Below are 27,576 nucleotides of genomic sequence, written 5' to 3'. Positions count from 1 at the left end.
TGTGCCTCAGTCTCCTGAATAGCTGGGACTACAGGGATGCGCCACCGTACCCAGCTAATTTTTTTTATTTTTAGTAGAGATGGGGTTTCACCATGTTGTCTAAGCTGGTCTCGAACTCTTGGCCTCAAATGATCCACCCACCTGAGCCTCCCAAAATGCTGGAATCACAGGTGTCAGCTACCACACCCAGCCCAGCTAATTTTCTAAACAAGTGTTTGTAGAGATGAGGTCTCCCTCTATTGCCCAAGCTGCTCTTGAACCCCTGGCCTCAAGGGATCCTTCCGTCTTTGCCTCTCAAAGTGCTGGGGTTACAAATGTGATAGCATTTTTTTGTTTTAACTTGAAGAACTAACTCCTTTTAGTATTTCTTATAAGGCAAGTCTAGTGCTGATGAACTTCCTTAGCTTCAGTTTGTCTGGGAAAGTCCGTATTTCTCGTTCATTTTTTAAAAATGTCATTGTATATTGAATAATTATAGTTGTATATATTTATGAGGCACAAAGTGGTGTTGTAATTTTTGAATACAGTGTGGAATGATTAAATTAAGCTAATAACATATCTATCATCTCAAATATTTAGCACTTTTTGTGATAAAAAATTAGAAATTTATTGCCTTAGTGATATAGAAGCATTCAATATTCAATTGTTAGCTATATGCAGCATGTTGTGTTATTGATCTGAAAAAAATTAAACTTATTCCTACCTAACTGTGGCTTTGTAACCTTTGTCTATCATCTTTGCATTCCCCCTACCTTGCAGCCTCTAGTAACTACCATTCTGTTTTCTACTTCTATGGTTTAATTGTTTTAGATTCCACATATATGTGAAAACGTGGTATCTCTTTGTCTGTGTTTAGCTTATTTTACTTAGCATAATATTCTCCAGTCTCCTCTCTGTTGCAACAAATGACAGAATTTCTTTGTTTTTCAAAGCTGAAGAGTATTTCATTATGCATGTATATCACATTTTCTTTGCCCCTTTATCCCTTGATGGAAACAGGTTGATTCCATAACATGGCTATTGTGAATAACGCTGCAATGAACCTAGGAATGCAGATACATATTGATTTCACATATGCAAATCTTTTGGGTAAATACCCAGAAGTAGGATAGCTGAATTGTATGGTAATTCAGTTTTCAGGTTTTTGAGGACCCTCTATACTGTTTTTCATAATAGTTTCACTAAATTATGTTTCCACCAATAGTGTGCAAGGATTCCCTTTTCTCTACATCCTTACCAACACTTGTTTTCTTCTGTCTTTTTTTGATGACAGTCATTCTAATAAGTGTGAGATCGTATGTCATTGTCGTTTTAATTTGTATCTCCTTAATGATTAGTGATGTTGAACATTTTTTTCATATTTTGGTTACCCATTCATGTCTTCTTTTGAGAAATGTCTATTCAGGTCACTTGCTTATTTCTTAATTAGACTATTTGTTTTCTTTCTATAGAGTTGTTTGAATTCCTTATCTATTTTTGATATTGACCTCTTATCAGATATATGACTTGAAAATATTTTCTCCAAAATTGTAGGTTGTCTCTTCACTCTGTTAGTTATTCCTTTTAATGTACAGAAGCTTTTAACTTTGATCTAATCACATTTGTCTGGTTTTCCTTTTGTTTTCTGTTCTTTATTCATCAGATTAAAAAAATTATTGCTCAGACCAATGTTATGTAGTTCTCCCCCTGTTTACTTTTACTAGTTATACAGTTTCAGATATTATGTTTAAGTCTTTAATCCATTTTGAGTTGATTTTTTGTGTATCATGTGAGTGTTTTAAAAAGACAGCATGGCTGGATAGAATATTCTTATTACCAGTGCTTTTCTTTCAATACTTTGAAAATATCATCCCACTCCTTTCTGTCCTGCAAGATTTCTATTGAGAAATCTGCTGATAGCCCATGGAAATTCCTGTATATTTTATGAATTCCCTTTATATGATAAGTCAGTTTTCTCTTGCCGCTTGTAAAATTCTTTTGCAAGAATTTTTGACAATTTGATTAGACTGTATCTCATTGTGTATTTCTTTGGGTTCATTCTGTTTGGGAACTGTTGGGCTTCCTGCATCTGAATGTCTGTTTTCTTCAGCAGAGTAGAGAATTTTTTGGCCATCATTTATTTGAATTAGCTTTTTAGCTCTTTCTTTTTCTATTCTCCTTCTATGACTTCCATAATGCATGTACTGGTCCACTTAATGGTGTCCCATAAGTCCCTTAAACTTTCTTCACTCTTTTTCAAATTTTTCTTTTCCTTATTGCATCTCTGACTGGATAATTTTAAATGGCCTTTCTTTAAATTAACTGATTATTTTTCTTTGTTATCTAGTGTGCTGCTCAACACCTCTAGTAAAAATTTCAATTCAGTTAATGTATTCTTCAGCTCAAAGATTTCTGTCTGGTTATTTGTAATATTTTTATATCTATTTGTTGAAGTTTTCACTTTGTTTATGCAATCCCCCCACCCCAGGCCTCTGGGTTTGATGAACATCTCTATGGTAATTATTTTGAATTCTTTGTCAGGTAATTAACATATCACTTTTTCATTACTTTTTCGTTAGGGTAAGTTTCTGGAGATTTAATTTGTTTCTTTCTTTGGGATGCATTTCTCTAGTCCTTCATTTTTCTTGACTCTTTGTGTTGGTGTCTTTGCATTAAAAAAAAAAAAGCAAACCTACATCTTTTAGTCTTTATACACAGGACTCTAATAAGAGAAGACCCTCACCAGTCGGCCCAGCTAGCAATTCTAGAGCCTTCTCAAACTGAAAAATATATAAAAAATAAAATACTAAGTGTGAGAACATTGTGGTTAAGAATGACCAAAAGACAAATAATAAATATTAAAATTACTTCATCAAAAAAGTAGTTAGAAACAATGTTATAAAATTATCTGAAGGAACTTATCTATATTATAAGGCAGATTAATGATAAATGAGAAGGTAACCATTGGAGAAAAAATGAAAGTATTGAATTCTTCATTTTCCATATATTGGGCTTAAAAATAATTTTGGTTATAGATTTTAGCAATTAGATAAAAATTATGTAAAACATTAAGATAAAGTGGAATTAAACATAAAATTATTTTTAATTATTTGCTAAGTTCTTTTAATAATTGCATTTAACTGTTACATAATAGCTGAAAAACTACCAAATTTATTTTATAAATATATCATCATTCTGATACCAAGTCTAGCAAAAAAAAACACACACAAATCCTATGAACAGGAAATATTCTAGGAGAATTTACACTATAATGTTAACTAATTTTCTTTGTGGTGGGTTAGTGGGTAGTTTAGTGAGTATTCTGGATGTTAAGGATAAAGTAGACAGCAATACAATCCCAGCCTTCAAAACGTCTATTGCTTAGCAGGAGAAAGATGTCAACATCTCTGGAGGAACATCAAGTAGGCTGTGTTTTTCATAGAAGGTATGTTTTTATGTCTGTTATGTAAATCTCTAGATATAAGCTGCAAGCCTTTTTTCTCTTTCTTTTCACTTTTTACAGTTTTATTAAAAATTAATATTATTACCAATGCATTTAATTAAAAATTATACAACTTATATGCAAACTGCAGTCCCTTGTCCTTCCACCACTTTTTAATTCCCAGAGGAAACCACCTTTAATAGTTTCAGTAATTTTTGGGAGGTACAGTTTTACTTTTTTTAATAATTATTTTTGGAGATGGAGTCCCAATCTATTACCCCGGCTGGAGTGCAGTGGCGTGATCTCAGCTCACTGTAATCTCTACCTCCTGGGTTCAAGCAATTCTCCTGTCTCAGCCTCCTAAGTAGCTGGGATTTTAGGTGTGCACCAACATACCTGGCTAATTTTTGTATTTTGAGTAGAGATGGGGTTTCACAATGTTGGCAAGACTGGTCTTGAACTTCTGACTTCAGGTGATCCACCTGCCTCAGCCTTCCAAAGTGTTGGGATTACAGGTATGAGCCACCGCGCCTGGTCATACTTTTATATTTTTGCATTAAATGCTGGCACTGCTCTAAGTTATTCCTAGATCTCATGGCTTCATCTTTCCTTGGTTGGTGGAGTACATCCTCTAGAACAGCCTTTGTTAACCATTTGGTTTCAAGACTCTTTCACACTTTCGAAAATTATTGAAGCCCTCAAAGAGTTTTTGTTTAAGTGGGTTATTCTTACTAATTTTATATGGTGAAATTAAAACTGAAAAATTTAATAATATTAATTAATTTAAAACAATGGTAATGAACACATTGCATGTTCACATAAATACAATTATGTGTTCACATAAATACAATAAAAATTAGTGAGAGGAGTGTCATTGGACAATCTCTTTAATGTCTGCTTGAATTAAAAAATGCCAGATTTTCAGGTGGGTGCAGTGGCTCACTCCTGTAATCCCAGCACTTTGGGAGGCCAAGGTGGGTGTATTACCTGAGGCCAGGAATCTGAGACCCTCCTGGTCAATGTGGCAAAACTCCATCGCTACTAAGAATACAAAAAATTAGTAGGGCGTGGTGGCATGTGCCTGTAATCCCAGCTACTTGGGAGGCTGAGGCACAAGAATCACTTGAACCCAGGTGATGAAGGTTGCAGTGAGCCAAGATTGAGCCACTACACACCAGCCTGGGTGACAGAGTGAGACTCCATCCTTTCAATCTATCATGATGTCAAACATCATGTAGCCTTAGGAAAACCCTACTCTACACTTATGAAAGAATGAGAGAGAAAAAGACAAGTAACACCTTAGCATTTTTGTGAAAATAGCTTTGTCCTTGTGGACTCCCTGATAGAGTCTCAGAGCTTCCCAGGTATCTAAATCATACCTTGGGAACCACTGTTCTAATAGTTTATTGAGGAAAGATAAAAGGGAAGTGTATTAGTTCATTTTCATGCTGCTGATAAAAACATACTCAAGATTGGGCAATTTACAAAATAAAGAGGTTTATTGGACTTACAGTTCCACGTGGCCCGGGATGCCTCACAATCATGGCAGAAGGTTATACGCACGTCTCACATGGCAGCAGACAAGAGAAGAAAACTTGTGCAGGAAAACTCCCCCTTTTAAACAATCAGACCTCTTGAGACATAGTCACTATCATGAGAATAGCATGAGAAAGACCTGCCTCCATGATTCAATTACCTTCAACCAAGTCCCTCCCACAACACATGGGAATTGTGGGAGCTACAATTCAAAATGAGATTTGGGTGGGGGCAGAGTGTAGTAAAATTTTTGAAAACCAACAAGTCAAATAAGGTTGTTTTTCTACCTGCCTACTTGACTAAGTATTTAGTTCAATGTAAAATTCTAGATTGAAAATAATTTTTCTTTAAAAATGTAAGAGATTTCTCCCCTGCTTTTAACCTCGAGGGTTACTGATATGATGTCTGGCAACATTCGAACTCCCTATGCTATTGGTAGCCCCTTTTTTGTCATTTGAAGCTTTTAGAATGTTCTTGTTATTTTCAGTTTTTATTTTACTGGGCACTTGTAGGTTCTTTCGATCTTCAAAGTCATGTCTTTAGTTTCTGTGAAACTTTCTTGTATTAATAATTTAATAATTTCTTCTCTTCCATTTCTTTTGTTTTCTTTCTGGAACTCTCATCATTCAGATACATAATCTGATTGGATCTTTTAGTTTTCTCACATTTTCTCCTCTATTTTCTATCTCTGTGTTTTCTTGTTCTGCTTTCTGGGAGATTTCTTCAATATTATATTACAATTCTTTTTGTTTTCAATTTAATTATAGTCATCTTTAATTTCCAGGAGTAATATCTTTGAATATTTTAATTTTATATTTTTAATAAATTTTTTTTCCTGCTATCTGCCTTGTATATTCCTGCAAGTTTCTTTTTTAAACAAAAACTACTGGTTTTAGAGCCTTTCCTCAAATTCCTGGTGGTCCCTGACTGTTGATTTCAAGAGTGAAGCACTTAAAATTGAATGGCAGAGCACATAGTGGTAGGGCTCACTGAGAGTGACTGGGTGAGCCTGAAAGAGCTCTGCCAGCCCATAGCTTTTCTTTTGGCTGGTATAAAGGAATCCTTCTATCTCTTCCCTGGAGGATACAAACCTGTCTGCTAGCATAACGAGAGCAGAGCAGGGGATGTAAACTTCTCCCAAATTATCTGCTTTCATTGTACCCCTAAACCATATCTTGGTCTCAGGCACAGAGCAGCCTTCTTCCAAGATCTCCAGAGGATAAATAGCTTGGTTTCTGCGTGAGTTGGGGAGGGGAAGTCACTTGACTGTACCCACTGAAGCCAAGTATCAAATGTCTTTCTAAGACTTGTGGATCATTCTTCCTATCCCAGTTCCAATTTCTACTTTGCTCAAGTCCTTCTGCATTTTGCATTACCCTCTACAAGCCCTTAGGTTTCAGCTTCCTCTGTTTTACTGTTGGTTACGGTTTATTTGGATTCTAGTCTTCCAAAATATTGTTGACACATCTGAGGTTTTTTCTTTCTTTTTTTTGTGTAATTGAGAGCGTAAGTTTCAAAAAATCCCCATTTTTGTAAAGAAAGAAAGTAAAAGATAAATGTGACAGAGTTAAATGTATGTTCTATTTACCATATTTACTGGCAGTCAGCTGCAAGTCTATCATGATTTAAAAACAATATCAAAATCTGCTCATGTACTTTATAGGTTTTTTTTAATGGAACTCTATCTTTTCCTTGGAAGCAGAATCTTTATTTAGTGTTCACCAGACCCCCAGTATTTATTCTGGTAATAATCTGTTTTCAAAATTTTGAATTACTGTATATAACAAAATTCAAAGTCACTAGTTATATTTTTAATAGCGTGTAAAATAGCTAATACATTTTTCTCTTGCTTTATGGAATTTTTATTTTCAATAATATGTGAAAATCTCAAAATAAGATCTTAAAGGCATAGAATACATCCATTTAACAATATGTAAGGTGGATTTTCTGGAAAGTTTAATCTCTCTCTGAGGATGTAGAATATATTCAATACATCAGTCATATGCTGGGGTCAAATGGATGGTTAAGACATTAAATGTTACAGTTTGGAGGGTTTGTGGAGGACTAAAGTAGTATGGCATTACTTTAGAGATGAAAAAATAGAAGAAAGGAAAGGTTAAATGATTTGACAAAAACATACGTTTAAGTTTATAGGAGTTGGATTTAAAATCTTTGTTTTCAAATTTCTGGTTTAGTGCCTTTTCTTCTTACCCAGATAAACATGCTGTTTACACAGTTAGTTAAGGACCCCAAGTGGGAAGTCCTCAGTATGTTCAACAGAATTTATTTCACATACCTAGCTAAAATAATATGTAGCATAAAAATCCTAAGCCTTTAACCAAGAGTTGCTTACCTTTCTCAAATAGCTACTACAAGTCACCTCTAAAGAGGTCATTTTTCATCACAGGCACTGTTCTTCTACTACAAAATTACCATTTTCATGAATGTGTTTTTTTTCCTGCCACCCCCCTCCCGAACTGACCAATTAGTCCATAAATGCACATAGCTCTTTGGAATGAATGGAAGATTAGTCTAGAATATAATTTCAGCTAATAAGATCAGCAATATGTAGAATACATTATTTATTGTTTCCATTCCTCTGCCTATATGTTTCCTTTGATGGAATTAATATGAATAATTCAAGGTGATAGCTGCTATAAAAATGCAGGTTTGCTCTCAGTCCTATGGAAAATTAAAGTTGAGTCCTTTTCTGGTAGTGCTACCTTGGATTCATTAGATTTCATGCATTTGGTGTCTGGATTACCTTGATTCTTACATCTTTTCCTACTGATTTTGATTCCTCTGTCCCTCTTAGGCAAATTAATTAAAATCCACTGTGCTTAATATTCTTTCTGTGCTTTCTTGTGTATTCTCCCAAACTACATTTTATATTTAGAAAATACTGCTTACTCCATATCTTTCTCTCATGCTGCCCAGCCAAACAGCTCCAAACCCTCCAGTTCTAAGAATCTCTCTTTATCTATCTCCCCACTATGAAACTTATCCTCTCTTTGCATGAAAAGTAAATTAAAAAAATCTTGTTTTGTTAGCATATGACTAAAACATCTTCTTTACAGCACGACTGCTCTCATTGTGGCCTTTTACTTCTCACAATAAAATCTTAGAAGGCATAGAATGCGTCCATTTAAATTTGTTTGTAAGACTTCTGATAACATCTAAACAAGTATTTTTCAAGTCTAGACTGTTTTCTGTTTTCACTCCGGGGTAGACTCTTGAATTCCCACCTGTAGGCTCATTCCTGCCTGTAGGCTAGTTCCTGCCTGTAGGCTCATTCCTGCCTGTATCGTGGGACTCAGCACTTAGTCACCCAGCCATCTGCCTGTTGCTAATGGGCCATTCCACTTCTTATGGTTCGGCTCCTGTCTCATTTCCAAGCCCCAATTTTTCCTCTATGTGCTTCAATCCCAGTGAGTGGATTGCTCTTCGTCTTTAAAATCCACTTTGTTTGAAGTGCTCTAACACACATTTCTGGCATTCTGCCTCGATCCTTGTTTATCTAATTATGGTTTCTGTCCAGTGTCCCACTGTCCTCCTAGACTGAGACCCTGCCTTGTTTCTTGTCAGGTCACCTCCTAGGGATTAGAGCTCATTCCTAAACATTAGCCTGGTGGTTGTGGACCTGGCACTGGCCCTCCCTCATGTCGAATGCTATCACTCACCTGGATAGTTGCTTCCTATACTCCAACTACTTGCTGGGAACCCTATTATTCTGTTGAGAATATCTCTTCCTCTGAATTGAAATTAAAAAAATACTCTGCCTCTGGAAACCTGCTCATAGCTCTGGTAAGGAGGAAGAGGAAAGGTAGAAATGCAGGTGGACAGGAAGGGCAGCTTACTGCGTACCTTCCGTGTTCCTGGGATGGTGCTAAGCTCTGTTACACACTATTAATGAACTCTTTTATTGCTACAAGAATTCTGGGAAATGCTGATTTTTCCATCTCATAGCAAAAGGATCCCCAAATGAGCAACTCGACCAGGCCATTAGTGAATAAGAAGCTGAACCAGAAGTCAAACATGGGTCTTTTGCTTCTAAATCTCTGTGGTCTTCTCAGCGGACCAGACTGAAACTTGCCCAGTTTGACCAATTTTGGTTTTACAATTTGTGTTTTCCTTCTTCTCTCTTTTAAGCTACTTCATGTTTGCTATTAAAAAGAATGAAAATAATTTAGAAAATATTATTATATAGTGACAAAATTGAAAGTTGGCTCCATTATCTTATAGTCACAACTCATAATGAAAGTTTTAAATGATGATGATGATGAAACAAACATTTATACATAAAACTTTCCATAGTGAAACAATAGGGAAAACAGAACATCAGTTAAAACTAATAAGATTAGAAAGAGAGAGACACTTTTCGGAGTTGCTCGGTATAAGTACTCAAGAGACTATATCAATTATGGCATGGGTTTCTAAATTATTTCCCTTGGACCATTAAGAAAGATATAAATCATTTTACATGATTAATGGACTCTCACAAGATTCTCAAAGAAGAGCAACAACTCTTTGTTGACTGACATTTGTTGTAAATAAAAGACAGTATCTGTAATTGCAAACTCCAAATTAAAAGAACATCAATGGCATTCATAAACATTAATTCTATCCTTCATCTTCACTGCCAGTGCTTATTTGTTCATTCACTTATAAAGATTTTAGAGAAACTAACTGTAGGGTTTCTAATGGAGAAATTCTGGGAAGGCTCTTGAAATCGCCTCCAGCAAAGACAAAACCCTTTTGACTGCTGCAGATTAAAATATGAGATAGACACTCTCGCTTTTTTATCCTTGGTGTCTGACCTAGGTCTTTCTAGAGTAGAAGGAAGGTGAGATAGAGTCAAGGGCTTTATCACATCATGTCACAATCACTGATAATTCCTCTACTTTTAAATCAGAAACCTAGTTAATTGAGTGGGAGAAAAAAAATCAATGGAAAAATATCTTTGATATACTTTGTGGGGAGGCAATGTTTAGATGGAAAGAATTACATGGTAGTGTAAAGTTTTTGTTCAATGGTTTGTTTTTATATGAAACAGATACACCTGGGACTATATAGGAAGTCTAAGAACTCCCAAAAGGTGGATATTACATATGTGATGACTCTATATTCTATGCATTCTAGCACATAGTACAGTAGGCACTTAAATATGTTTTGGATTAATGAAAACTATATGGGTCAGAGGACATTCTTAGTAATTTTATTAGCTTTGCAATTATGGTGTATGTTTATGCCAGTTTGGCTCTCAGCCTCAGAATCTAACCTGAATCCAAACTGACCTCAAGGGTTCGGTGTGCTCTCATCTCTTTCAGATAATTTGGGCAAAGGATTGGTTATTCCTTTTGGAATAACTGCTATCCACTCCCAATTCCAGCTGCAAACTTGAACCAGGAGGGTGGAAATGATGGAGAAAAAATTGGAAGTACTTTGGCACAAGGACTTTCTGGTGAATATTAGAATTTCTCTGCAGGGGCAGGATAGGGAAAATTTAGCCATGGTGCACTTAGGGACAATGCAAAAGCAAGTTCTTTTCTTCCTAGGCGAAAATAAAAGGGGTAATTTATGTAAAAGAAACTAGCAAAGAGCCTGGCATATGGAGCAGGCACTTAATAAATATTAGTTTCTTTCCTTTCCCTTCGTGACAAAGTATGCTTAGAAAACCTTTTATGGTAGCATCTTGGATGTGTGTCTGTGTGTGGTGTAGTGTGTTTGGAGGAGGATTCTAGGCAAGAAAAGAATGAGACAATTTTATTCTCAAAATAGGCATCTGTAACAGGATACTGCATTGAACTTCAACTGCTTTTTTCTCTGATATCTCTTGTACACTCCCTTCTAAGCTCATCTTGGTGATTAGCTAGAGCTAGCCACACATACCCCTTATTGCAAAAATTCAAAAGGGAAGATAGGATTCAGTGCTCAGCCTTTGAATGTTGAAGTAGACACTTGAAGCCTCTGGCAGAGGTAATAGCTTCGAAAAAAATGGTGAGAGAGTGTTATTGCAAGAGCCTGTGTCTTCTGGACATCGAGAGCAGGTGGGCGTTGAAGAATTGGTGATGAGTGGAAACAAGTAAATTAAGAGTTCCCAACTGGGTGCTTACTTTAGCGGCACATATACTAAAATTGAAAGGATTCCTCAACTGGAAGAGTGAGGAGCAGATTAGACATAAATCAAGAGCAAGAGATGCTGATGGGCGTCTCTAACCAAAAGATAGCTTCAAGAGCTGAGGGGAGAGGGATGATGGATGATGAGGGCCTCCTGTAAGTTGTGGAGTCTGAAAACAGATTAGAATTCTGCAAAGTGGGATGTGACCTGAGTTCCGTGTCACCAAGGCATGAAAGCAATGAGAACACTCAAATTCTCCCGTACTCTGAGGAAGGCAGAAGTGCTAGTGAGCATGGAGCATGGAGAGCTGGTGGGCCGGAAGGGGGCCCACAGCTGGGATGAGCATGTAGTAGGAACTCATATCCTAAGTGGGTGCCTGTGTAGGGAGAGGGCCATGCCCATGGGCCATATAGGATTTTCCTTCCTCAATAGATGCTTCTCAAGGCAGATGACCATGGCTGAGTCATGAGCCCTTTCCTCTCCCAATACTCACATGCAAACAATCTATGATGCGACATTTTGCAGTGTGTCAAATTAACTTCAAGAAAAAGAGGGATAAGGAGGGAAAGCTTTACCTACAGGGCTTGCCACCGGGTGGACCGTACCATAATATCAGAACTTCATTTAGTTATAAAAAGAAAAAGAAACGAAAAACATTTTTTAGACATCTGGACCTCTACATAGTTTTAAAAAGCACACAAATAGGTGCACGCATAAAGGCTGAATATACAATAAGTATGGTCTAGGTAGGAGGACTGACTCTGACCTGAGTGGCCTGGGGAAGACATTTGCACACAGAGGAGAAAATCAGGATATTTTCTTCTTCCGTGCCTAATGATGTAAGATGGTAGGTAATGGGGGGCATTGGGATACTTTGGGGGGCTCCTGCCCTATCTGAAGATAAAAACTGTTTTTATACAATTAAAAAATACTCTGTGTAGGTCAAATTACACATGTTTGCAAGTCAAAAACAGTCTAACCTATATACAGATTTTATAATACTCCTGGGTTCTCTTATTTAACAAATGTATCACTCTACTGTAATTAATTAATTAATTAATTTTTAGACGGAGTCTTGCTCTGTCGCCCAGGCTGGAGTACTCACTACAAGCTCCGCCTCCCTGGTTCATACTATTTTCCTGCCTCAGCCTCCTGAGTAGCTGGGACTACAGGCATCCGCCACCATGCCTGGCTAATTTTTTGTATTTTTAGTAGAGACGGGGTTTCACTGTGTTAGCCAGGATGGTCTTGATCTCCTGACCTCGTGATCCACCTGCCTTGGCCTCCCAAAGTGCTGGGATTATAGGTGTGAGCCACCGTGCCTGGCCATTCTACTGTAATTTAAAAAAATACACTGCATTCAAGAAAAATGCTGTCTCTATTAAGTTTCCACAATTTCTTTATTCATACATTGAAAAGGGGCCCTCTAGATTTTTTTTTTCTCCTTCATTTCCTACATTCAGTCAGTCACAAGCCTGGTAGTTTCTGTCTGTTGATTGTCTTTAGAGTTAGATCTTTCTCCCATTAATTGTGCTTTAGTCAAAACCAAGGAGTTTTTCTCTAGCCCACTAACTAGCTACTCTTACTCTAGTCTTCCTCTTTGGCCTCCAATCCAGCCTCTTCTTCACTGATTATATTGCCCCTTTATTTAAAAATTTTAATGATTTTCCACTGCCTATGGAATTAAATGGCCAAAGAAGGGCAGATGCCAACACCCCTTGGCTACTCCTGCCCTAGCCCCAGTTGTAGGTACAACCTGGAAGTCTGTTTGAATAAATGAATGAATAAAGAAACTCTGAGAACTTTGGTCATAGATCCAAATTAACCCTCAGATATAGCTCAGACTGGATTTTTTAGACTTGAGAAAATTTGTTTTTATTTATTCATACAATTCTCAATTCGTACTTATTGATTTGTTTATTTATCTACTACTATGTGCCAGGAACTATGCTAGTTACGGGTTGGCAAAAATGAATAGAGCACATTCTCTGCCTTAGACGATCTCAAAAGAGAGTAGGAGACACCCACAAAACAATGATTAAAACACAATGTGATAAGTGCTAAAACTAATAGTAGGGTAACATTTATTGAGGACATGTGTGATGGACAATTTGCTAATCACTTTTTCGTGCATTATACAATTTTAATTTCAAAGAAAATTATGAAGTAGATTCCATTTTTATTTTACAGATGAAGAAAATAAAGATTTTAGAGGTTAAATACTTTGCTCGAGGTCACACAACTAGTAAATGGTAGGGCCTGGATTTACATTGAAGTCTGTGTTCTGAATGTCTAAATGTTACAATGAAGCAGGCACAAAGTGCTGTAGGAACACTAAGGGCAGGACCCTAGGAAAGTCTGGTGTGATCATGAAAAGAGATGGAGATGCTGTGAACGTAGATGGGGACATTTTATGAAAGGATTATTCTAGGACTACTCCATCCACCCCCAATGGCTTCACCATTTATTTATTCCTCCCTCTCCCCTGCCCACCATGTCTAAATATTTCTCCAGTCTCTGTGTTCTGTTTCTAGCTCTTCCATTCCCATTGCTACCTTGTATTATAGGCCAGTTATTTCTTTAAAAAGATTTCCAGTAGCTTCCGTGGTCTTCTAACATTGGCACGGGTGGGTGGGTGTATGGAGGGGAGGGAGAGTTGGAATTCTGATATTCAAACACTGAGCTTCCTAGTCCATTCAATGGTATCTTGAAAGTAGGAGTTTGCAACCACTTAAGCCAGAAGTGATGAAAGACATGTCTTATCTCAGATCGCCTGGACATGGTAAAATCTTTCAAATTCATTTCAAATCATACTACAAATTTGACTTAATGCAAAGAAAAATGGCTTTACATTATAGCATAACTGTTCCAGCTGTAATTATTAATCTTTGAATCTATCAAAATCAAAATATTTTTTTAAATGAAGCAATAAAAGACCAAAGATTGCAAATAAATGTGGCTAGAGTAGCCCAAACAGTTGTACTTAAACACACTTTCATTTCTTTTTTTTTGTGGTTGCTGAAATATTTTATTTCTGACATCCTTTTGAAAATTATGATGATGAAAAGCTACAGTGAAAAAAATTGTACTTGGAATTGCTTTAACTTTTTTATTACTTTTTATTTTCTAACTTTTATTTTAGGTTCAGGGGTACATGTGCTGGTTTGTTGTACAGGCAAACTCATGTCATGGGGGTTTGTTGTACAGATTATTGAGTAATGCAGGTATTAAACCTAGTGCCCAATAGTTTTTTTTTGTGATCCTCTCCCTCCTCCCACCCTCTACCCTCAAATAGGCCCCCAGTGTCTGCTGCTTTCCTCTTTATGTCCATGAGTTCTCATCATTTAGTTCCCACTTATGAGAACATGTGATATTTGGTTTTCTGTTCCTGCATTTGTTTGCTAAGGGTAATGGCCTCCATCAATATTCCTGCAAAAGGCATGGTCTTGTTATTTTTTATGGCTGTGTAGTATTCCTTGGAATATATGTACCACATTTTCTTTACCCAATCTGTCAATGATGGGCATTTAGGTTGATTGCATATCTTCACTATTGTGAATAGTGCTTCAATACACATTCACATGCATGTGTTTTTATGGTAGAATGATTCCTATTCCTCTGGGTATATACCCAGTAATGGGATTGCTGGGTTGAATGGTTCTGTTTTTAGCTCTTTGAGGACTTGCTAGGTTGTTTTCCATAATCATTGAACTAATTTACACTCCCACCAACAGTGTGTAAGTGTTCCCTTTTCTCCACAATCCCGTCAGCACCTGTTATTTTTTGTCTTTTTTAATAATAGCCATTCTGACTGGAAACATACTTTTATTTCTGTTGAGTTGAATTCTTACTTCGTTTCTGAAAGATCTAGAGTTTCCTTCCCTCTTTCCTTTTCCTGCCGTCTTCCACTTTGTTTTTCCTCCTCTTTATGCTGTTTCTAATCTTTTATTAGATTAAATGTTTCAAAACATGGCCACCTTTAAGAATAAGAGAATAGTTTTTACAATCTCAGAGGCTATATTCTGATTAGCATATTTCTGGTATCTCTGTTTACCAGTTTTCATAAATGCGAAACAGGCCTGAGTACTGTCGAGTTCCTCTATTTCTTCCTATATGTCTTCTCACATTTGACCTGATAAATATATTATTCATCCTTAGTATTAGAAACAGAACTTTACCTAAGATTTTCTAGCTCATTTTTATTATTAGGTTAGAACTGCTGGTGTTTTGGGCACGAAGCCCACATTAGGTGCAGTCTCAGAGGATAGAGGGTCCTGTGGGAGATCTCAGGGCACACAAGGATATTTTACTCGATAATCGCCTTCCCCTGACTACAAACTAAGATGAAGAAAAGCCACAATAGGAGATTAAGATCTTTCAAAGGCCACAGGCTTTCATCAAGTTAAATATTTATTGTTTTCTTTCCTGTGCATTGATTTTTTCATTTTCATGTGAGTACAGATTTCTTTCTTGCCCTTTATTTAACTCTTTGAGAAAAATGAAATCACTCCCAACTTGTCAATTTTTTCTTCAAAGGTGATACATTTTGGTGGGAATACTGCTGGAATAAGAGAGGAATGAGGGTTCTACATTCAATGCCATAACTTAAGAGATTTTAGGGGCAAATTTCTCTGTGTTGTAGTGCTCTGGCTGCCATAACAGAATACCATAGAGTGGTTGGCTTCACCAACAGAGATTTATTTTCTTACAGTTCTGGAGGTTGGGAGTCTGAGGTCAGGGTATCATTGTGATTGGGCTCTGGTGAGGGCTATTTTCCTGGCTTTGTAGACAGTTGCCTTCTCACTGTGTGAACACTTGTGGGATAGAGACACAGAGAGAGCTCTCTCCTCTGCTTTTGTTATAAAGCCATCGAACCTATCAGATTAAGATCCTACTCTTAAGGCCTTCGAAAACCTTAATTACCTCCTGAAAGCCCTTTTTCCAAATACAGTCACATTGCGGGTTAGGGCTTCAACGTACAAATTTTGGGTGTACACAATTCAGTCCATAGCACCCTGTGTCTTAGTTTCTTAATCTAAAATATGCTTAATAATAACTTATCTAGCTTAAAAGGTAATGATAAAATGAGATAATCACTGCATATGAAAGTTATTTGCAAATTGTAAAATCCTATGCAAATGGAAGATATTAATCATAAAATTACTATTGAAAGAATATACAATAAATAGAGAGACCAATGCATTTATGACTTCTGAGCTATATGTGGATATCCAAAAAAAATCCCTTGACAATCTCACATCAGTCTAGGCAAATAAGGACAGCAATTACTATTAGAATGTCCTAGACTACATAAATGAATGTGTAATCCTTTTGATAATAAAATATTTGTTTTTGTCTAAGTAATTAGCTTCAGAATACTTAATAATTACATCTTGCACCCCTTCTAAATTACATGCCACATGTCAATGCCAAATTGCTATAAAAATAGCATTTAAATATCACGATTAAATATCACTAATAAGGTCTCCGCACATCTCAATCCCTTCCACAGCAGACTTCCACTTGCATTGCCTCTAATTCATGTAAATAATACTAAAAAATGAAAAGCTTTGCCACTTTCATTTTCTTAATTATTGTTATTATTCTTGTGTACCGACAAGATAACCAGTGCTGTGTAAAATAAGAAAAAAATATTATACTGGCATAAGACTTACGACTCAGTCAGATGATCAAACAATTCAAATACAAGAACACAGATGTGAAAAACCGTTAGACTTTCTTGCTTTGCTTCTTGGGGATGTCAGCTGTTTTTAGAGCTGTTTCACCAGTGTCTTCAGCAACTACGACTGGTGATTACATAGAACCTGTGCTGCTTTAGAAAAGCTGTTCTCAGATGGACTTACTTCCTGTTTCTGTGTTGGGCAGTATGGCAATTAGGGAAAGATATACTCAGAGGGAGGGTCCCCCTCTTCACTGAAACCCAAGGAAAGAGCATCTCACAGGCATTGGGCATTTTGATCTTCTATTCTTTAGAGATAACTGGCCACATTTATAATGATAATGATAATAATCATAACACACAGTCAAATCCAACAGTTCTTAAGCGGAAGTTCATGAATGGCTTCATGGGATCTCAAAAGTCCATGCAAGTCCATAGCTTTGAATGGATTCTCAAAAGGTCTATAACCTAAAAAGTTTTAAAGCCTCGACAATAAACGTCAGTTAAGTTAGTGTGTGCTGCTTTCCCATAGAGCTTTCTCTAATGTTACGTATTATTAATAGGAATATTTTTTAATGAAAACTACAGCGTACTCTTATTATTTGTAAGGCACTATGCTTAATGCCATGGAAAATGCAAATATGAACAAGATATATGGCTCTTACTCTCAAGGGCCAAATGATCTTGCAACAGAGTTAAGGCATTCATACAAACAATAGCAAAACAAGGCAGACTGTGATAAACACCATAGAGCAGACATGAAGAAATACTTAAGGAAGCTGTCAGGGAGATTAAATGCCCATGGAGAAGGCAGTATTTGAATTTGACTTTAAAAAATAAATGAGATTTCACCAGCTGTAGTTTGGAAATAGCATAGTAAATTTTCAGATATATCGGGTTATAGAGTATTTTAAAATGCCATGTAAGAAGGGAGAAAAGTAAATAAAAAATCTGTATCAATAGTCTAGATCAAAAAGGAATAGAGCCTAAAGTAGGACATTATTTCCTTAGGGATGGAAACCAGTGTAGAGATGCATGTTATTTGTAGGTCTCAGCATTAGAATGTTAGAAAACAGTGAGGCAGGGAAAGAGATAAGGAAATACATGTAAAACATATGGTAGTTGTTACATTGTTAAAGTAGTTTTTATAGAGGAATTGAACCTGATCCCTTAGGTATAAAATGAACAGCTTTTAAATGATTACCTACTGTCCAATACCTACTGATATTCACTAACACTTTCATTATGGGTTTGATGGAGGTTCTCTTACTATTTAGATGACTTGGAAGTTTATGAAATCATTGAGGGATAATTTGTTAGAGAGGGACCAGAAAGGGAGGATGTGTACTTGTGTGCCAGGAAGGAAGATTAGGGACAATAACAGGGGACAGAGAAGAGATGAAAGAGGGCGGAGGAGAACCAGAATAATGTTATGGAAGCAGAGATGTAGGAAGGAAATAGTGGTGAGCAGTGCGCACAATTTTGAGAGAGACTGAAATGCCTGTAGCCCAACAAGAGGCTGTTGGATCTGTGAGTAGCACTTTGCTCAAGACCTCAAAGAAAGCAGTTTGCATAGAGAGGTAGGACAGAAGCCACACATAAAGAAACTGAGGTTGAGGTACTCCAGCTGAGGATATGGAGAGAGGAGTGTTGCCCATACACAGGAGGAATTTAATGGTGAAATAAAGGCAATTGCTCACTTGAATGAGAGGGTCAAAGGGAAGTATGCAGAGAAAGGGCAAGAGAGGGAAATATTGAAGATATGTGTGTGTGAGAGAGAGGGAGAGGGAGAGACAGAGAGAGAGAGAGAGAGTAGCAATGAAAAGTTTTGCAAGGGTGGAAGAGTAGGAAAAGAAAAAGATGTAGAGAAATTCTTAGAGATAAAGGTTAATAATTTCATGATAAATTGTATTTATCTCTTTTGTAAAATTCCAATTTTTGTAGAGAGAATGTCTAGCATTAGAAACTTAAAGGAGTAGAAAGAGTCAGAACAGCCACTAAATATTCCACAGTAAAAAGATTAAGGAACCATCACACAGCAGTGAAGATTAACTGAGCTAAGAGAACATGGATTTGCAGTGCCTCCCAAATTCCCCAGTTTCTAGCTCTCTTCTGGCACGACTCAGCAGCCAGGAAGCCAGAGCAAACGCAGACAGAGGGAGTGGCCCTGGGTGACAGAGTAACATGGGAGGCCTGGCCAAAGATCAAGTCGAGTGAAGTCCATTGGGTCCAATCTGGATAGTGAAGCCAGGGTATGCATTGATTGTTTCATGTGAACGGGTCCCATGTCCTGAGCTTGACTGTCAATATCTGGAGATGGTGTAGCACAGAAGTTAAGAGCACAGGCTTTGACGTTAGGATAGACCTGGTTGAGAATTGCAGTTTTGGGAGAGATTTGTAAAAATTGGTCCTATGAAGGACCAATTATAAAATGCAGGCACCCTTTCCCTGGGAGGTTGGGTTAAGGTTACTGGTGATTAAGAACTAATGATTAAAACGCATTTGCCTCTTGTCTGCTGCCAAGAGCAAATTAGTATGAAAACATTTAAAATAAAATAAATACAATGGCAATTAGATCCCCATTAAAATATATACTTGAAAAGCATATGTTATAAAATTAAGGTAGCATAGAAATGGATTCCTTTGTTTAAAATATACAACTTTTACTGCTGAAAGTATAACTATTGTACATATTTATTTACCTAAAAATAATAAAACATTCAACTTCAACTCATAGAAATAAAAAATTCTTCATGTGGTTTGATCAATGTGATAGCAGACCTGCTGTGTTTTGAGAATATTCAGCACCTAAAGTACTACGGGGGAAAATGCAACCTCCTTTCAAATCCATGCTGCAGTCTGAATGACTCTCATACATATTTTTGATTGGAAAATATGTGGTTTATTTTTGCTGGAGGGACTCTTCTCATAATCTATATTTTGCTGTTTTTCTCTGCTAAAGGCAAAAATTATTAGAGAACAAATTAAGGGTAAAAAGGTTAATGTCTAGTTTATTGAGGCAATGATTTATTTCTTCCAGGAGTATAATTTACATCAAAGGTCACTAACCTCAACATTAAATATTAAAGAAGTAAAAAAGTTAATTAAAAACAAAAACAAATCCTCTCACCCCCAAACTCTATAGTGCAACCTGTAATAAATCTGAAAGAGAAGCAAGAGCCCATCGATACCTTATTTCAGAAAGGATAAAATAATTAGTTTTTCTTACCTTTAAGAATTTGTTTTTAACCTTTTTAAAAAAATACTGTTATTGTGGCATATTCACATACAATAAAATGATGTTTGCTGTCATTTTATATAGATGTAGCATCATCATAGCATGTAGTTTGATAAACTTTGACAAATATATACCCATGTAATCACTGCCATAATCTAGATAAAGAATATTTATATTACACTAAAACATTTCTAGTCTATTTGCAGTGAATTTCCCTTCCACTTCTTGCCCAAAGCAACCTCTGTTCTCATTTCTGACAGTCTAAATTGGTTTAGCCTGCTCCAGAATTTCATATAAATGGAATCATACAGAATATACTCTTTTTTTTTTCTGTTTTCTGTCACTAAGCGTAATGTTACTGTGTTTATCAGTAATTTATCCCTATCTCATTGCTGAGTAGTATTCCACTGCATGGTTATGTCAAATTTGTTTATCCATTCACCTTTTAGTGGACATATGAATTTTTCCAGTTTGGAGCTATTATGAATAAAGTCACAATGAACATTTGAGTCAAAGTCTTTGGTGAACACATGTTTTCTTTTTTCTTGGGTAAATCCTGAGAATGGACTTGCCAGGATGTATAGTAAACGTACATTTAGCTTTATAAGAAAGGATCACACCGTTCTCCAGAGTAATTGTACCATTGTCAGATTCCAGCCAGCAGTGTGTGAAAGTTCCAGTTGCTGTATGTTTTTGCTAAAATCACTAATAATGCTTTATTTCTCATGTTTTGTATTATATATATTTTTGCCTTAAGTTTAGTTCTTGGAATCTTATCTGTAGGAATTCTTTGAGACCTGCTTTGAGGAAGGGGCTCTCCTGAAAGGACTTTCTTCTTCTAGTTGTATTAGAATAAAGGTTAAATATCCCTGCCTCAGAATTTTCTAGATGCTTCAGTTTTTGTTCTCTCTGGGGCTTAGCTGTTTATAATTTCCTGAACTTACAAGCTCTTACAGGAATTATTCTCCATGTACTGATGCCCCTGTCCCATTCCCACTCCCAACTGCTTGAAGTAGTGACTGACTCTTTATTTCTTACATCTGAGAGAACCTAAGAAAATCTTTATGTGGATACAGTGGATATTACGCCAGATTAGATATCTGAGGATTCTTCCTCAGCTTATTATGCAACACTGGAGGCTCCAAACACACCTTCAATTAGAAGCAACAAGTTGACCTTCCAGTGTCCTCAGAGGATGTTGTGGGACTAGTTTTTTCAAGCCCAATGAACCCTTGCAGGTGACTCACAGCTTAGTGCTGTGCTTCAGGTGGCCAATTCAGGAGCCAATCAGAAGGTAACTCAGAGAAACAGGGGAAAAGGATGTGGGAGTCCCATACTGTACTTCACATGCAGAATTAATTATGAAAATCCATCAATATCCAAACTGCAATACCAATTTCTGGATTCTGGTTATATGAAATGTGGGGATGATTCTTTCTCTATTAAGCGAATTTAGTACTGTATTGTACACATACGTTTCCTGCTTTTAGTGCTTGCCGAGAATGGCATTTGCGCACCTGGTGACCTTTTCAACAACTGATTTTTGGCTGTGTCTCAGGTTCACAAGGTGAAAATAGCTACACCATTTTCCAATGTACAGTGCTTATTTATTTACCTAGTGATGTAGTGCCCCTTTGGGTTAGTTGGTTTATTGATTAGTTACTGCCTTAGGCAACTGTTATTTTTTTTTTTTTTCCAAGTTGGGAGAATAGTTCAAAGGCTTCTCATGTTTGAAAAGTTGTGCTCTCTCTGCACATTAACTAATCAGAGATTAGTGGTTTACAGGTACTTTTGATAGTTGCAGGCTCATTGGCCCAGAGTTTAGAATTACAAATTTAGTCACAAACATGCATTCTGTGTTCTGGCTATCAGGAAGACACTGAGCAGGGGTGCTTGTGCATGCACAGGTGCACATTTGCAATGCATTTGTGTGCATAGAAGGAAGATGAATTAAAAAGGGATCAAGATTGAATTACGGACATTTTCCTTCACTTCTGTGTTCTAAACAGCCACACAGAGTCATAGTATAAGATTACTTACTTAGGACTGGAGATGTTTTTAAATAGAATTAATTTTTAGAGCATTTTAGGTTCATAGCAAAATTGAATGGAAAGTCTAGGAGTTTCTATTTATTCTCCTATCTCACACTTGCACAATCTCACTGTCAACATCCTGCACCAGAGTGATATATTTGTCATAACTGGTAAACCTACACTGACACGTTAGTATCACTCAAAGTCCAGAGTTTACAGTAACTGCCCTAAAAATTCCTTGTGCTCCATCTATTCATCCTTCACTCCCCGCAACCCCCGGCAACCACCAATCTTCTACTGCCTCCATAGTTTTGCCTCTTCCAGAATATCATATAGTTGGAATCACACAGTATGTAGCCTTTTTCAGATTGCTTCTTTCACTTAAAAATATGCGTTTAAGGTTCCTCCGTGTCTTTTCATGGCTTGACAGCACGTTTTTTTTGTAGTGCTGAATAATATTCCATTGCATTGTATTACAGTATGGGGATTTTTAAAGAATGTCACTATTTGGAAGTGGTTAGGAGATAACTGATTATGGAATAAGTCACTTAAAGTGAAAACAGGAAATGAAAGTCCGAAAATACTTAGTTTTGGGAATGGAAAGAGGTTGCAAAATTTCATAAGAACACAAAGTAGGCAATAAATGTTTGTTGAACTGAATATAAACAGGCCTGTTCCCTGAAATAAGTAGACTTGTGTCCAGGCAGTAAAAGAAATGTGGACTACAATTAACTATATTAGTTACCAGGTCATCTATTAGAAGACAAATGCCTTCAAGCGACTGAGTGTTCTCAATACTCAATCTTAGATTATTAAATTGGCCAATGTTTTATGCATATACCTGGCAGGAGGTCAGAGTGAAGTTGATTCTCCATGCCTTGTCTTTAATTAATTATTTTCATAAAGCAGTGAAAAATTCAGATTCTAATAGACATTCTTAGATCAAAAGAGTATTTTCACAAAATTCTTTTTCTTCTCTTCTTCCTCCTCCTCCTCCTCCCCTGCTGCTGCTTATTCTTCTTCCTCTTCCTCTTCTTCCTCTCCTCCTCCTCCTCCTTCTCCTTCTCCTTCTTTCTTCTTTCTTCTTTCTTCTTCTTCTTCTTCTTCTTCTTCTTCTTCTTCTTCTTCTTCTTCTTCTTCTTCTTCTTCTTCTTCTTCTTCTTCTTCTTCTTCTTTCTTCTTTTTTGAGATGGAGTCTCACTCTGTCGCCCAGGCTGGAGTGCAGTGGCGATCTCGGCTCAATGCAAACTCCATCTCCTGGGTTCAAGCAATTCTCCTTGCCTCAGCTTCCTGGGTACCGGGATTACAAGCACAGGCCGGCATGCCTGGCCAATTTTTGTATTTTTAGTAGAGACGGAGTTCCACCATGTTGGCCAGGCTGGTCTTGAACTCCTTACCTCAAGTGATCCGCCCACCTCAGCCTCTCAAAGTGCTGGAATTACAAGGGTGAGCCACCATGCCCAGCCTTATTTTCTAATTGAGAATATTAAGTGATAATCTGATATTACCTGTATGTGTTGCTCAACTCTCTGCTGGCAAAATTTTGCTCCTTAGATTTTTTCAGAAGTACTAAATAATGTTTTAATCGAAGAAGACAAAGAAAGGTTTTTTTAGATCAAGCTCTGAGGACATGACCTGGCCACTGCTGTGGGCTCCAGGGGCGAGAAAATGACCTGCCCCTTTTGAGATGATTGGGAGTGATGACATCCAATGAGAAGTTTTTATTTTTTATTTTGGGGCCTGAGGATTGGACAGTCCCTGGTTTCAAAAAGAAATATCACAAAGTAGTAAGCATGCTTAATTTTCTATGACATCAAAACACTTTTGTTTTTTCCCATTTTTGTAATGTATATGAATTATTTCTTGAGATTGTAGTGGTCCAGCCATAGCATTTTCATTCATTACATAATTAATTCATTAATTCAGGCAATACTTACTGAGCACCTACTGTGTGTCAGCGTTCCAAGCACTAAGGATACAGTAGTAAACCAGATATATTTTTTAAAAAAAGATCTTCTCTCATGAACCTTATGTTGTAGTGGGAGAAATAAACTATGAGCAAGTGACAAATTAGATGATTTTGAGGGTGGTAAGAGTTGTGAAGGAAATACAACAGGTTGAAAAAACAGAGAGTCACCGGATGAGGGTACTGTTTTATATAAGGTGGTTAGGAAAGGTGTTACAACAAAAAGGATTAATTTTTCTTTAAAAAATTGAATGAACTTGTAGAGAGACAGTGTACCCCTCTGGATATATACACTCATTCCTAATTCTAGCTTTTAGGACTTCTCCTGTTCACTTACCCTAAATTGAAATTTGCCAACCAACAATTCCATTGATATATGCAATGGCCCTATTGCTTCAGTCTTTTATTTTTATTTCTAATTGACAAATAAGAATTGTATATATTTACAGTGTACAATACGATATTTTGATATATGTTATACACTGTGAAATGATTACCACAACCAAGCTAATGTATCCATCACCTCACATAGTTATTTTTTTGTAGTAAGAACATTTTAAATTTACTTCCAGAGCAATTTTCGAGTGTACAATACATTACTATTAACCATACTGTTCCTATTAACCATTCCATGCTGTACAATAGATCCCCAGAGTTTATTCATCCTGTCTAACTGAAACTTTGTACTCTTTGATCGATATCTCTCTATCTGCTGCCTGCTTCAGCCCCTGGTAACTACCATTCTACTCTTGCTTCTGTGAGTTCAAAATTTTTACACTCTACACGAGTGAGATCATACAGTATTTGTCTTTCTGCACCCAGATTATTTCACTTAGTGTAATATCCTCCAGCTTCATCCATGCAGTAAGTGACAAAATTGCCTTCCTCTTTAAGAAAAAACAGTATTTCACTTTGTGTGTGTCCGTGTATCTGTACACACACACACGCACATATCTCATATCAGATTTTTAAAAACCCATTCATTTATTGATGGACACTTGGATTGATTCCATATCTTGCACACTTAGATTGATTCCAATGCTGCAATAAACACAGGAATGCAAGTATCTCTTTGACACACTGATTTCCTCTTTTTTGAATATATATACAGTAGTGGGATTGCTGGATTATATGGCAGCTCTATTTTTAATTTTTTTGAGGAAACACCGTATTATTTTCTATAATGGCTCTACTAACTTACATTCCATCATCAGTGAAGAAGAGTTTCCTTTTCTCCACATCCTTACCAACACTTATTATATCTTTTTTGTGTGTGTAATAGGCATTCTAACACGTGTGAGATGATATCTCACCATAGTTTTTATTTGAATTTTTCTGATAATTAGTAATGTTGGGCATTTCTTCATATACCTGTTGGCCATTTGTATGTTTTATTTGGGGAAATGTCTATTCAGGTCCTTTGCCCTCTTTAAAATTTGTTTTCTTACTATTAACTTGCAGGAGTTCTTTACATATTTTGGATATTAACCCCCTACCAGATATATGGTTTGCAAATATTTTCTCCCACTCTATAGGTTGTCTTTTTACTCTTGATTGTTTTCTTTACAGAAGATGTTTAGATTCATGCAATCCCATTTGCCTATTTTTGCTTTTGTTACCTGTGCCTTTGGGGTCATAGCCAAAAAATCACTGCCCAGACCAATGCTATAGAGACTTTTCCCTTTGTTTTCTTCTAGTGGTTTTACAGGTCCAGGCCTAACATTTAAGTCTTTAATTCATTTTGGATCAATTTTTATATATGGTGTGAGATAAGAGTCCAATTTTATTCTTCTGCATGTGGATGTGCAGTTTTTTCAAAATCATTTATTAAAGACTGTTTTTCCCCATTGTGTGTTAGTGACACCTTTGTCAAATATCAATTTACTGTATGTAGATTTATTACTGGGCTTTCTATTCTGTTCTATTGGTCTATCTGCTTTTATGCCAGTACCGTACTGTTTGATTACTGTAACTTTACAATATAATTTATAATAAGGTAGTGTGATTTCTCCGGCTTTGTTCTTTTTCTTTGAGGTTGGTTTGACTATTCAGGGTCTTTTGTGGTTCTGTATAAATTTTAGGATTATTCTTTCTATTTCTGTGAAAAATGTCATTGGTATTTTGATAAGGATAGCATTGAATCTGTAGATTGCTTTGGGTAGTATATTTCTACAATATTAATTTCTTTAATTCATAAACGTGGAATATCTTTCCATTTATTTGTGTCCTTTTCAATTTCTTTCACCAATGTTTTATAGCTATCAGTGTATAGATCTTTTACCGCCTTGGTTAAATATATTTTCACGTATTTTATCTTTTTGAAAGTTATTGTAAATGTGACTGTTTTCTTATGTTTTTGGATAGTTCATTGTTAGTGAATAGGACTACAACTGTTTTTCGTATGCTGATTTTGTATCTTGTGACTTTAGTAAATTTGTTTTTCAGTTCTAACAATTTTTTGGTGTAGGCTTTAGGGTTTTCTATATATAAGGCTTTGTCATCTGCAAACAGAGAAAATTTTGCTTCTCCTTTTCTGATTTAGATATCTTTTATATATATATATATATTTTTTCTTGCTCAATTGCCCTGGTTAGGACTTTCAGTCTTATAGTAAATAAAAGTGGTGAGAGTGGACATCCTTGTCTTGTTCATAACATAAAAGAAAAAGCTTTCAGCTTTTCACCATTGAGTATGATATTAGCTGTGGGCTTGTCCTATATGGCCTTTATAAAGTTGAAATATGTTCTTTTATACCTGATTTGTTGAAAGTTTTTTTATCAGGAAGAATTTTTTATTGAAACAGATATAAATAGACCACTAAGAATCCCAAGATATTTAGGAAATATAAAAATGTAAAATAAAAGATCTCTTCTTACCACCCACCAAGAGAAAAATAAAACCAGAAATGAATAACCCTAGAGGATTTAGAGCAAATTGTGAGAATAGGTGGAAACTTCAAACAAACAAATGGTGGATCTAACAGAGTAGCTCAGTGAAAAGGCATTTGTGAAACAGGCCAAGTCCATATAGAAACGGAAATATGGAGGGCACTGCAAGGTAGGTCATTGGAATAAAGGGTGTATGATGGAGTAGATAATAGAGTGAGTCTGAGAAACCGTGATTAAGGCATACAAAGCAAGAGGAAAAGGTAAGACTGTTAGGAACTTCAATAAAAATCAACCAACCAACCAATCAATCAACCAACCAATCAGTCTATTAGGTTGGTGTAAAAGTAATTGCGGTTTTTGTCATTACTTTTTTTTTTGAGACAGAATCTTGCTCTGTCACCAGGTTGGAGTGCAGTGGCATGAGCTCAGCTCACTGCAACTTCTGCCTCCTGGGTTCCAATGATTCTCCTGCCTTAGGCTCCTGAGTAGCTGGGATTACAGGTGCACGCCACCATGCCCGGCTAATTTTTTTACTTTTAGTAGAGATGGGGTTTCACCATGTTGGCCAAACTGATCTCGAACTCCTGACCTCGTGATCCACCTGCCTCGGCCTTCAAAGTGCTGGTATTACAGGTGTCAGCCACCGCGCCTGGCAGGTTTTTGCCATTACTTTTAACTGCAAACTAAAAGTAGTGG

Source organism: Colobus angolensis, unplaced genomic scaffold (genome assembly GCF_000951035.1).
Source record: "Colobus angolensis palliatus isolate OR3802 unplaced genomic scaffold, Cang.pa_1.0 Scaffold7, whole genome shotgun sequence".
Classification (NCBI taxonomy): domain Eukaryota; kingdom Metazoa; phylum Chordata; class Mammalia; order Primates; family Cercopithecidae; genus Colobus; species Colobus angolensis.
Note: the sequence above shows the minus strand (reverse complement) of the source record.